We start from the raw sequence: 13,421 nt of genomic DNA on the forward strand, positions 1-13,421 counted from the left end.
CTGCGCGCCAAAATCCTGGGGCAATTCGGCACAAAACGGAAATATTCGGGGAACCAGACGAAAGTGCGACCGACGGACTAGAATTCTAAAGCGTAACTATAAAGTTACTTGAGAGAAAATAGTTTTAGCGCAGCTGGAGACTATAACAACAATCCAAACGATACGTGTATCCTGCTTCTGGCGTCTTCCTATCCTGAGATATAGCGCTATTAGATATGTGAGGTGTTCTGTAATATCCTCTCAGCTTCTCCTGAAGTGGGCGGGGCTTCCTGGTTGTGACATCAGCTATGGGCAGTGATGCCAGAGCAGTGAGGGCATTCACGTGAACATGCACAAACCGCTCAGCCAATCAGGATACAGAATCAGTGTTACTGCTTGTGCAGAGGTCTGGTGCAGAGCGAGGCAGGGAAGACACAGAGCACTGGATCCATGCATCACACAGTTATCTACTGCACCACAAAGAAAAAGATATAGTAAAACATGTCCACCTGCACTATACAACCCCTACATAGCAATAAGAAGATGAACACGCGGCAGCATCACAGTATATACACACACACTAGGTGAAACCTCTCCAGAAGGCTGTTTTTTATTCGATTACTGATTTTTAAAAACATTTTTGCCATTATATTCTATGGAAGCTGCCCCCTATCTGCAGACCACCCCTTTCCTGTTTAGAGGTCTCCGTGTGCTGTGCAGGGTCTGATCCAGTCATTAAAGCTGATGCGGAGCCTGAGCTCTGGCTTTATTTCTGCATTCACAAATTTTTCTACTTTATTCAAATTTTCAAACACAAACAGCTCTGCTACATACCATTCCTGTTATGTGATTGGATGACCTGAAATATGTGATCAGTCACATGCTGATGACATCACTGCAGGTCCTGGAGGTTTTTACATGCCTCTCCTGCTACTGATCAGGAGGGATCATGTGCTAGTCACCCCACACAATAACATCTGCAACATCCCCCACCGGGACCTAGCCTTTTCTTGGGGCCTGGAGACAGCCGGGGCCCAGAATACCGGAGCGGCTGGCGGTTGCGGCCTAGGGCACGCTGGTGTCACGGTGCTTGGTATGGGGACCGGAGGGCTGTCCTACAGCCTGGCAGCTCTCCAGCAGGTGGTGTGTGCAAGAAATATGGAGGGAGAGGCTGAAGTACTGGTTCTCCCTGGGGCAACCCCTGAGTGTCCGTAGTAAATATCCCCGGGTAGTGGATGCGGGGCCCTTAATGGTGATACAGCCATATCCAAGGATCAGACGGAGGCAACGTTGTGCAAAAGTAACTCACGGTTCTTTATTGGAACAACTGCAGGCAACGGCCAAACGGTTTCAGAACAAATTCCGGATTACTGGAGTGGTCATGGAGAGTGATCCTCAGGAGTAGATTCACCAGCCTGATAGTAGGTGCATGCTGGGAGGTTGCCGTGTCCATGTATGGAAGCTGCAGCTTTGTCCTGGGTGTTCTGTGTCTCCTTCTCTCAGTGTATGTTCTGGAAGATGAGCTCTCTAGGAGAGCTGGGGCCTGAGAGCTCCTCATGAGGTGAGAGCTGGGCCTAAAGAGAGCTCCTCATGAGGTGAGAGCTGGGCCTAAAGAGAGCTCCTCATGAGGTGAGAGCTGGGCCTAAAGAGAGCTTGTCACTTCCTGTCCAGGGGTTTTGTTACACTCTGGTCAGGTGGTCTCACTCTCCAATCACACTCCAGCTTACAATGAAGCATATAATTGGATAACAATATTAAATACAGATTTAACCCTTGCCTGTTTAGGCAGAATCTACTGCTGCTGAGTGCCTAAGACCTATGGCATACTCCTTATGAGCTGGTCAGACTCACTTATAGGGGTTCTATAGGTAGAGGGCCTCATTCGCAAGCACTCCCTTGCCTATACATTGGCAGGGGTGTTGCACATCCATCCACCCTCCTCTCCTCTGTCCAGCTACAGATTCCCATAGCAACCAACCAAACATAGACAGCCAGAGAGATAAGGTCCTGCCAGCCGCTGGCCTGCTCACTGACAAATGGCTGCAGAAAGCTAATGGGGGGAAGTTAGAGAATTGCTTATTTTAGCTTAATGCAGATTTGGGCAAAAAAATTCTATTTTACAGTTGTACTTTTAGGTAATTTTCAGGTTAGCATTGGCTGAGATGCAATATGATAAATGTCCACCAGGGGGAAGTCAATTCCTGTATGCATGAAAAGATAATCAGCAAGTACACAGAATAGTGAGTGCAGCTCCGGAGTATAATACAGGAAACCAATAGAAAAAAGAGAAAAAAAACCCTGTGCACTCACCATAAAAACTACATTCAGGCCATAGAGGGAGCAAGAGACCAAACACCAGCGAAAGACGGAGCGCTCTGTGTGGTCCGCAGGGTCAGCTGACTGTGCAGGTCCCGTCACCCGGCCCAGGTCCTGCAGGGAGCAGGAGATTACATCTCATAACTATCATAGGCAATATCCATATGAAGGGGGTCCATGCATCAAAATAAGTACAGAATAACCCAAAGAACAGCAGGACGCACATGGAGGACAAGCACAGACAAATGTATTAGTATCACGTCACATACAGGACAAGCAGAGAAAAACACTTACAATGACACCAAATGGTGTAACTCACAACCCTGGGGAGATAGACCTGATGTGGCGATGGGCTCCGGCTCTGTGGTAACAGTGGGGGAGCAGGAGAGGCATCAGCCGCAGGGGGGGGGGGGGGGTACAGCCAAAAAATGCCAGGATTTTACGTTTTTATTTGGCGCAGAATTGTTTACAAGGAGTGTGCGGCAGAAAGAACAGATGTTTCCGACTATCCCGCCTCCTCCGTCTTTTGTTTGGCACAAGTGGGCGTGGCCTCACATTTCCACGTTATCCGTCACATTTATTTGTATTTTGTCGGCATTTTTTTGCGCAAATTTCGGTGCACAATAGAGCAGGAAAGAAATGGTCAGAGAGCAAAATGAAGGCGCAGTCCATGTAAGGTTTTGACGCACTTCTCATTGATGTCGGCATTTTTATGCCACTTTAATACATCGGGCTGTGCTTTCTCCGATGCCGACAGTCGCGCTTGCGCCAGAATTAGTAAATCCCCCCCCAATATGTTCTGCGGACACTCAAGATCAGCGGCGATTATTACCAAGTCCCAATAACATCTGCTACCGATGATGCGGAGGGCACAAGTGTGACACAAGTTGGGGTCCCCTCTGGGCGATGCTCTGCGGGGGGACCCCCGTCCCTTGTGCCTGAAGATGCGGAGGTGGTCATGTCCCCTGATGTTGGTGCTGGTCCAGCCAGTGTGAGTGGTGTCAGTAATGTTGTGGTGCAGAATCTCTACCATGTTAATGTGGTGGGTGCAGGGGCTGATATGTCCTTTTGGAAGAGACATGGACATGACCATGGTCATGGTGGCTCCCGACAACCGGGCCGGGTGCTAATCGTAGGAACGTGGTCCGTCTTTGGTGGCGTGGCAGTGATGTGTTTTCCAAAAAACAGGCAGAGACTGTGCCACCACATTGTCCCTATGATTGCCCAGTGGATCTGCTGCCCGGCACCTCGCCCCCTAGTGGCCGTGTCTATCCTCTCTCTGTTCCCGAGACGGCTCCCATGTCCTTAGTTTCCGCCTCTTCCTTTCTATATGGTGCAGTCATCTATAGGGGTCGGGGGGGTGACACATTGTGGAAGGTTGAGGTCATCCTTCCTTATATGACGTAATTCTCATCTCAGCTTTTGTTGTAGTTACAGTCTCGCAGGTGCGGCCCCTACTCTAGTCACAGCGCAAGCTGCAAGCAGAGGTTTTATTTTTAGAGGGCTGATCATCTGCTTCACGACTTAAACATTCGACCAGCAGGGGGCAGGATTGATGCCAGAAGAATTGTGGCTGCAGCTTTGGATGTGACTGGAGTATGAGACATGATATTCCCTGGATGAGTTATTATAACCCCGCACCTGGGGGGCGCTATGCACGGTGTATATGATACTATAGTAGCGCTGAGGGTGTGATTATAACCCCGCACCTGGGGGGCGCTATACACGGTGTATATGTTGCTATAGTAGCGGTGAGGGTGTGATTATAACCCCTGCACCTGGGGGGCGCTATACACGGTGTATATGTTGCTATAGTAGCGCTGAGGGTGTGATTATAACCCCGCACCTGGGGGGCGCTATACACGGTGTATATGATGCTATAGTAACGCTCAGGGTGTGATTATAACCCCCGCACCTGGGGGGCGCTATACACGGTGTATATGATACTATAGTAGCGGTGAGGGTGTGATTATAACCCCGCACCTGGGGGGCGCTATGCACGGTGTATATGATACTATAGTAGCGCTGAGGGTGTGATTATAACCCCGCACCTGGGGGGCGCTATACACGGTGTATATGTTGCTATAGTAGCGGTGAGGGTGTGATTATAACCCCTGCACCTGGGGGGCGCTATACACGGTGTATATGTTGCTATAGTAGCGCTGAGGGTGTGATTATAACCCCCGCACCTGGGGGGCAGTATACACGGTGTATATGATACTATAGTAACGCTGAGGGTGTGATTATAACCCCGCACCTGGGGGGCGCTATACACGTTGTATATGATACTATAGTAACGCTGAGGGTGTGATTATAACCCCGCACCTGGGGGGCGCTATACACGTTGTATATGATACTATAGTAACGCTGAGGGTGTGATTATAACCCCCGCACCTGGGGGGCACTATACACGTTGTATATGATGCTATAGTAGCGCTGAGGGTGTGATTATAACCCCTGCACCTGGGGGGCGCTATACACGGTGTATATGATACTATAGTAGCGCTGAGGGTGTGATTATAACCCCGCACCTGGGGGGCAGTATACACGGTGTATATGATACTATAGTAGCGCTGAGGGTGTGATTATAACCCCCGCACCTGGGGGGCAGTATACACGGTGTATATGATACTATAGTAGCGCTGAGGGTGTGATTATAACCCCCGCACCTGGGGGGCAGTATACACGGTGTATATGATACTATAGTAGCGCTGAGGGTGTGATTATAACCCCCGCACCTGGGGGGCAGTATACACGGTGTATATGATACTATAGTAGCGCTGAGGGTGTGATTATAACCCCGCACCTGGGGGGCGCTATACACGTTGTATATGATACTATAGTAGCGCTGAGGGTGTGATTATAACCCCTGCACCTGGGGGGCGCTATACACGGTGTATATGATACTATAGTAGCGGTGAGGGTGTGATTATAACCCCCGCACCTGGGGGGCGCTATACACGGTGTATATGATACTATAGTAGCGGTGAGGGTGTGATTATAACCCCCGCACCTGGGGGGCGCTATACACGGTGTATATGATACTATAGTAACGCTGAGGGTGTGATTATAACCCCTGCACCTGGGGGGCAGTATACACGGTGTATATGATACTATAGTAGCGGTGAGGGTGTGATTATAACCCCCGCACCTGGGGGGCGCTATACACGGTGTATATGATGCTATAGTAACGCTGAGGGTGTGATTATAACCCCTGCACCTGGGGGGCAGTATACACGGTGTATATGATGCTATAGTAGCGGTGAGGGTGTGATTATAACCCCCGCACCTGGGGGGCAGTATACATGGTGTATATGATGCTATAGTAGCGGTGAGGGTGTGATTATAACCCCCGCACCTGGGGGGCGCTATACACGGTGTATATGATGCTATAGTAGCGGTGAGGGTGTGATTATAACCCCTGCACCTGGGGGGCGCTATACACGGTGTATATGATGCTATAGTAGCGGTGAGGGTGTGATTATAACCCCTGCACCTGGGGGGCAGTATACACGGTGTATATGATGCTATAGTAGCGGTGAGGGTGTGATTATAACCCCTGCACCTGGGGGGCAGTATACACGGTGTATATGATGCTATAGTAGCGGTGAGGGTGTGATTATAACCCCCGCACCTGGGGGGCAGTATACATGGTGTATATGATGCTATAGTAGCGGTGAGGGTGTGATTATAACCCCCGCACCTGGGGGGCGCTATACACGGTGTATATGATGCTATAGTAGCGCTGAGGGTGTGATTATAACCCCTGCACCTGGGGGGCGCTATACACGGTGTATATGATGCTATAGTAGCGCTGAGGGTATGATTATAACCCCCGCACCTGGGGGGCGCTATACATGGTGTATATGATACTATAGTAGCGGTGAGGGTGTGATTATAACCCCGCACCTGGGGGGCGCTATACACGGTGTATATGATACTATAGTAGCGGTGAGGGTGTGATTATAACCCCTGCACCTGGGGGGCGCTATACACGGTGTATATGATGCTATAGTAACGCTGAGGGTGTGATTATAACCCCTGCACCTGGGGGGCGCTATACACGGTGTATATGATGCTATAGTAACGCTGAGGGTGTGATTATAACCCCCGCACCTGGGGGGCGCTATACACGTTGTATATGATACTATAGTAGCGCTGAGGGTGTGATTATAACCCCCGCACCTGGGGGGCGCTATACACGGTGTATATGATACTATAGTAGCGGTGAGGGTGTGATTATAACCCCCGCACCTGGGGGGCGCTATACACGGTGTATATGATGCTATAGTAGCGCTGAGGGTGTGATTATAACCCCTGCACCTGGGGGGCGCTATACACGGTGTATATGATGCTATAGTAGCGCTGAGGGTGTGATTATAACCCCGCACCTGGGGGGCAGTATACACGTTGTATATGATACTATAGTAGCGCTGAGGGTGTGATTATAACCCCCGCACCTGGGGGGCGCTATACACGGTGTATATGATACTATAGTAGCGGTGAGGGTGTGATTATAACCCCCGCACCTGGGGGGCGCTATACACAGTGTATATGATACTATAGTAACGCTGAGGGTGTGATTATAACCCCCGCACCTGGGGGGCGCTATACACGTGTATATGATACTATAGTAACGCTGAGGGTGTGATTATAACCCCCGCACCTGGGGGGCAGTATACACGTGTATATGATACTATAGTAACGCTGAGGGTGTGATTATAACCCCCGCACCTGGGGGGCAGTATACACGGTGTATATGATACTATAGTAACGCTGAGGGTGTGATTATAACCCCCGCACCTGGGGGGCGCTATACACGTGTATATGATGCTATAGTAACGCTGAGGGTGTGATTATAACCCCTGCACCTGGGGGGCGCTATACACGTTGTATATGATGCTATAGTAGCGCTGAGGGTGTGATTATAACCCCCGCACCTGGGGGGCAGTATACACGGTGTATATGATACTATAGTAACGCTGAGGGTGTGATTATAACCCCTGCACCTGGGGGGCGCTATACACGGTGTATATGATACTATAGTAGCGCTGAGGGTGTGATTATAACCCCCGCACCTGGGGGGCGCTATACACGGTGTATATGATACTATAGTAGCGCTGAGGGTGTGATTATAACCCCTGCACCTGGGGGGCGCTATACACGGTGTATATGATACTATAGTAACGCTGAGGGTGTGATTATAACCCCTGCACCTGGGGGGCGCTATACACAGTGTATATGATACTATAGTAGCGGTGAGGGTGTGATTATAACCCCCGCACCTGGGGGGCGCTATACACAGTGTATATGATACTATAGTAACGCTGAGGGTGTGATTATAACCCCTGCACCTGGGGGGCAGTATACACGGTGTATATGATACTATAGTAGCGCTGAGGGTGTGATTATAACTCCGCACCTGGGGGGCGCTATACACGTTGTATATGATACTATAGTAACGCTGAGGGTGTGATTATAACCCCCGCACCTGGGGGGCGCTATACACGGTGTATATGATGCTATAGTAACGCTGAGGGTGTGATTATAACCCCCGCACCTGGGGGGCGCTATACACGGTGTATATGATGCTATAGTAACGCTGAGGGTGTGATTATAACCCCTGCACCTGGGGGGCGCTATACACGGTGTATATGATACTATAGTAGCGCTGAGGGTGTGATTATAACCCCTGCACCTGGGGGGCGCTATACACGTTGTATATGATGCTATAGTAGCGCTGAGGGTGTGATTATAACTCCGCACCTGGGGGGCGCTATACACGTTGTATATGATACTATAGTAACGCTGAGGGTGTGATTATAACTCCGCACCTGGGGGGCGCTATACACGTTGTATATGATACTATAGTAGCGCTGAGGGTGTGATTATAACCACTGCACCTGGGGGGCGCTATACACGTTGTATATGATACTATAGTAACGCTGAGGGTGTGATTATAACTCCGCACCTGGGGGGCGCTATACACGTTGTATATGATACTATAGTAGCGCTGAGGGTGTGATTATAACTCCGCACCTGGGGGGCGCTATACACGTTGTATATGATGCTATAGTAACGCTGAGGGTGTGATTATAACCCCTGCACCTGGGGGGCGCTATACACGGTGTATATGTTGCTATAGTAGCGGTGAGGGTGTGATTATAACCCCCGCACCTGGGGGGCAGTATACACGGTGTATATGATACTATAGTAGCGCTGACGTGTGATTATAACCCCGCACCTGGGGGGCGCTATACACGGTGTATATGATACTATAGTAGCGCTGAGGGTGTGATTATAACCCCCGCACCTGGGGGGCGCTATACACGGTGTATATGATACTATAGTAGCGCTGAGGGTGTGATTATAACCCCCGCACCTGGGGGGCGCTATACACGGTGTATATGTTGCTATAGTAGCGCTGAGGGTGTGATTATAACCCCTGCACCTGGGGGGCGCTATACACGGTGTATATGTTGCTATAGTAGCGGTGAGGGTGTGATTATAACCCCCGCACCTGGGGGGCAGTATACACGGTGTATATGATACTATAGTAGCGCTGACGTGTGATTATAGGGGAACAATGGAAGCTCCGGGGATTTTCCTGTGCGTGTCTCGTATACTGCGGCCCAGATGTCCTCCGTCCTCAGGGACATCACATCATCCGCAGCTGCAAGGACCAGGACCTGCCGGCCAATCCTGGAGCCCGAGCCGCGACACGGAGAATCCTGACATCTCTAGGAATAGGAACACAGGTCACAGGAACCACAAGTCCCAGCAGACTTAGACTGAGGCTGCACCCGTGTATTTATCCAGCGTCTGCGCCAGTATCGTGTTATGGCTGCACTATGGACGCCGCGACACAACATCGCGCACAGAGAGGAGCGTCCTGACCACGTGTACATCACACGCCCGTTACCACGAGTGCACCAGGAAATAACCGGGAAGCACAATAGTGAGTACACATTACACATAGTACACAGGACTCTGCACATAGTACACCCTGCACATAGTACACACCCTGCACATAGTACACACCCGGCACATAGTACACACCCTGCACATAGTACACACCCTGCACATAGTACACACCCTGCACATAGTACACCCTGCACATAGTACACACCCTGCACATAGTACATCCTGCACATAGTACACACCCTGCACATAGTACACCCCCCTGCACATAGTACACACCCTGCACATAGTACACACCCTGCACATAGTACAAACCCTGCACATAGTACACAGGACCCCTGCACATAGTACACCCTGCACATAGTACACACCCTGCACATAGTACACACCCTGCACATAGTACACACCCTGCACATAGTACACACCCTGCACATAGTACACACCCTGCACATAGTACACACCCTGCACATAGTACACACCCTGCACATAGTACACCCCCCTGCACATAGTACACACCCTGCACATAGTACACACCCTGCACATAGTACGCACCCTGCACATAGTACGCACCCTGCACATAGTACGCACCCTGCACATAGTACGCACCCTCCACATAGTACGCACCCTCCACATAGTACGCACCCTGCACATAGTACGCACCCTGCACATAGTACGCACCCTGCACATAGTACGCACCCTGCACATAGTACACCCTGCACATAGTACACACCCTGCACATAGTACACACCCTGCACATAGTACACACCCTGCACATAGTACACACCCTGCACATAGTACACACCCTGCACATAGTACGCACCCTGCACATAGTACGCACCCTGCACATAGTACGCACCCTGCACATAGTACGCACCCTGCACATAGTACGCACCCTGCACATAGTACGCACCCTGCACATAGTACGCACCCTGCACATAGTACGCACCCTGCACATAGTACGCACCCTGCACATAGTACGCACCCTGCACATAGTACGCACCCTCCACATAGTACGCACCCTGCACATAGTACGCACCCTGCACATAGTACACCCTGCACATAGTACACCCTGCACATAGTACACACCCTGCACATAGTACACACCCTGCACATAGTACACACCCTGCACATAGTACGCACCCTGCACATAGTACGCACCCTGCACATAGTACGCACCCTGCACATAGTACGCACCCTGCACATAGTACGCACCCTGCACATAGTACGCACCCTGCACATAGTACGCACCCTGCACATAGTACGCACCCTGCACATAGTACGCACCCTGCACATAGTACGCACCCTCCACATAGTACGCACCCTGCACATAGTACACCCTGCACATAGTACACACCCTGCACATAGTACACACCCTGCACATAGTACACCCCCCTGCACATAGCACACCCTGCACATAGTACACACCCTGCACATAGTACGCACCCTGCACATAGTACGCACCCTGCACATAGTACGCACCCTGCACATAGTACGCACCCTGCACATAGTACGCACCCTGCACATAGTACGCACCCTCCACATAGTACGCACCCTCCACATAGTACGCACCCTGCACATAGTACGCACCCTCCACATAGTACGCACCCTGCACATAGTACGCACCCTGCACATAGTACACCCTGCACATAGTACACACCCTGCACATAGTACACACCCTGCACATAGTACACACCCTGCACATAGTACACACCCTGCACATAGTACACACCCTGCACATAGTACACACCCTGCACATAGTACACACCCTGCACATAGTACGCACCCTGCACATAGTACGCACCCTGCACATAGTACGCACCCTGCACATAGTACGCACCCTGCACATAGTACGCACCCTCCACATAGTACGCACCCTGCACATAGTACGCACCCTGCACATAGTACACCCTGCACATAGTACACACCCTGCACATAGTACACACCCTGCACATAGTACACACCCTGCACATAGTACACCCCCCTGCACATAGCACACCCTGCACATAGTACACACCCTGCACATAGTACACACCCTGCACATAGTACGCACCCTGCACATAGTACGCACCCTGCACATAGTACGCACCCTGCACATAGTACGCACCCTCCACATAGTACGCACCCTCCACATAGTACGCACCCTCCACATAGTACGCACCCTGCACATAGTACGCACCCTCCACATAGTACGCACCCTGCACATAGTACGCACCCTGCACATAGTACACCCTGCACATAGTACACACCCTGCACATAGTACACACCCTGCACATAGTACACACCCTGCACATAGTACACACCCTGCACATAGTACACACCCTGCACATAGTACACACCCTGCACATAGTACACACCCTGCACATAGTACGCACCCTGCACATAGTACGCACCCTGCACATAGTACGCACCCTGCACATAGTACGCACCCTGCACATAGTACGCACCCTGCACATAGTACGCACCCTGCACATAGTACGCACCCTGCACATAGTACGCACCCTCCACATACTACGCACCCTGCACATAGTACGCACCCTGCACATAGTACGCACCCTGCACATAGTACGCACCCTCCACATAGTACGCACCCTCCACATAGTACGCACCCTGCACATAGTACGCACCCTGCACATAGTACACACACTGCACATAGTACACACCCTGCACATAGTACACTCTGCACATAGTACACACTCTGCACATAGTACACACTCTGCACATAGTACACACTCTGCACATAGTACACCCCCTGCACATAGTACACCCCCTACACATAGTACACACTGTACACAGGACACTGCACATAGAACACACCCTCCACATAGTACACACCCTGCACATAGTACACCCCCCTGCACATAGTACACCCCCCTGCACATAGTACACACTGCACATAGTATAACCCTGCATATAGTACACACCCTGCACATAGTACACACCCTGCACATAGTACACACCCTGCACATAGTACACACCCTGCACATAGTACACACCCTGCACATAGTACACACCCTGCACATAGTACGCACCCTGCACATAGTACGCACCCTGCACATAGTACGCACCCTCCACATAGTACGCACCCTGCACATAGTACGCACCCTCCACATAGTACGCACCCTCCACATAGTACGCACCCTGCACATAGTACGCACCCTCCACATAGTACGCACCCTGCACATAGTACGCACCCTCCACATAGTACGCACCCTGCACATAGTACACACCCTGCACATAGTACACCCTGCACATAGTACACACACTGCACATAGTACACCCTGCACATAGTACACCCTGCACATAGTACACCCTGCACATAGTACACACTCTGCACATAGTATACACACTGCACATAGTATACACCCTCTACATAGTACACCCCCCTGCACATAGTACACACTGCACATAGTACACAGCCTGCACATAGTACACACCCTGCACACAGTACACACCCTGCACATAGTACACACCCTGCACATAGTACACACCCCTGCACATAGTACACACCCCTGCACATAGTACACCCCCCTGCACATAGTACACAGGACACTGCACATAGTACACAGGACACTGCACATAGTACACACACTGCACATAGTACACACCCTGCACATAGTACACAGGACCCTGCACATAGTACACAGGACCCTGCACATAGTACACCCTGCACATAGTACACAGGACACTGCACATAGTACACCCTGCACATAGTACACAGGACACTGCACATAGTACACACACTGCACATAGTACACAGGACACTGCACATAGTACATCCCCTGCACATAGTACAAACCCTGCACATAGTACACACCCTGCACATAGTACACAGGACACTGCACATAGTACACACACTGCACATAGTACACAGGACACTGCACATAGTACACACCCTGCACATAGTACAAACCCTGCACATAGTACACAGGGCACTGCACATAGTACACCCTACACATAGTACACAGGACCCTGCACATAGTACACACTGCACATAGCAGACACTGCACACAGTACACACCAGGCACATAGTACACACCCTGCACATAGTACACACTGCACATAGTACACCCCCTGCACATAGTACACCCTGCACATAGTACACACACTGCACATAGTACACCCTGCACATAGTACACCCTGCACATAGTACACCCTGCACATAGTACACACTCTGCACATAGTATACACACTGCACATAGTATACA

General features: G+C 50.8%; 1 protein-coding gene across 1 annotated transcript in view; it reads left to right on the forward strand.

Annotated features, from left to right (window-relative positions):
• Positions 1 to 13,421, forward strand: part of LOC140103536 (fibulin-2-like) — a 58,448-nt gene that overhangs the window by 947 nt on the left and 44,080 nt on the right. The gene's annotated exons all lie outside the window — the stretch shown is intronic.

The sequence above is a fragment of the Engystomops pustulosus genome, chromosome 10, assembly GCF_040894005.1.
Source record: "Engystomops pustulosus chromosome 10, aEngPut4.maternal, whole genome shotgun sequence".
Classification (NCBI taxonomy): domain Eukaryota; kingdom Metazoa; phylum Chordata; class Amphibia; order Anura; family Leptodactylidae; genus Engystomops; species Engystomops pustulosus.